The sequence below is a fragment of the Octopus bimaculoides genome, chromosome 4 (assembly GCF_001194135.2).
Source record: "Octopus bimaculoides isolate UCB-OBI-ISO-001 chromosome 4, ASM119413v2, whole genome shotgun sequence".
NCBI lineage: Eukaryota > Metazoa > Mollusca > Cephalopoda > Octopoda > Octopodidae > Octopus > Octopus bimaculoides.
In genome coordinates this window covers 9279910-9281234 of record NC_068984.1, presented here as the reverse complement: position 1 = coordinate 9281234, position 1325 = coordinate 9279910, and positions in this window count along the sequence as shown.

The following is a 1325-nucleotide window of genomic DNA, read 5'->3' as shown; positions in this document are numbered from 1 at the left end:
TATGCTGAAAAATAAACTTTATATACAAGATGGATTGTTCTCTATGTGGCTCGTGTGTTCTCGTCTACGTTTGTTTGCAATGCCCTGTACCCAGATATGCACCTATACATACAGGTGGATGTCGGTATGCACATACCTGTACGTATATATGCATATACTCATTACTTTTGTATATATATATATATATATATATATGTGTGTGTGTGAGAAGTTATCTAATACAAATAACATGAATTAGACGATTTCGTTCCGGGTCTATTACGTACAGATTATAAAGTAACAATACGAATTGATATAGCATCAATATGTACAATATATCGTATCTTCTCGTACACGGAAGATAGATTTATATTTGAATACATCTCTATATGGGTGCTCTTCTGACATTATAACACTATTGTGAATGTTTCTGATTGGAAACATATCTTAAGAACTCAGGGAGCATTCAATTGCATTGAATTATTCCATTAGGGTACGATATGCATATAATTATATACCTTTTCTCTACCTGGTAACAAATATGAATATAGTCTGAACATCTTATTATTAAGCCTATTATGAATTACATATAGATATGATGAATGCAAACGTGCAGGATAACTGATAAAGGATCGAACATGATTGAAATATTTTCAAGAATAAAACACACACGCACACACACTAGTTCCATTAAAGGTATGGAATGGGTTTGCTCATTGGGATAGATTTTAATCAACATCTAGTGAATTTTTGAATAGAATTCACACCATTCATAATCAGAACCTCCTTAAATATAAATATAATAGTCGTTGCGACGGGCAGAGACGCCAAACAATAAGATCAGACGATGGTCAATGAAGATTATAGTTTCTTGAGACTTTTATGACCTTACTCTTCGATAGAAACAAGAAACAGGGAAGGGAGGTAACTACAGGTAAATACTTTCAATTGGTCCACTAACCAATAATTTTCCACGACGTAAAATAAAATGAAAAGTTGTCTAAGCGTTGAGAAAAAGAATGGCTAAATAATCTTTACAATCGATCGAGTTACATCTTTTTACGCATTTTTCTCTTCTATTTTTCTTCTTTTCTCTTCCCTTTTCTTTCACCCTTTCTTCACATTTTCCTTATCGTTTACTCTCACTTTCCCTTTTCTCTATTTCTTTATTGCAGTCTTTTTATATGAACCTCTCTTTCTTTTCTTCTCCACTTTATATTTATTTCTTTGCAACAATATCTCTCTCTCCGTTTTCCCTGTGTCTTCCGCTGTCTCTTTTTGTATTTATTACTCCTTCTTTCTCTCTCTCTCTCTCTCTCTCTCTCTCTCTCTCTCTCTCTCTCTCT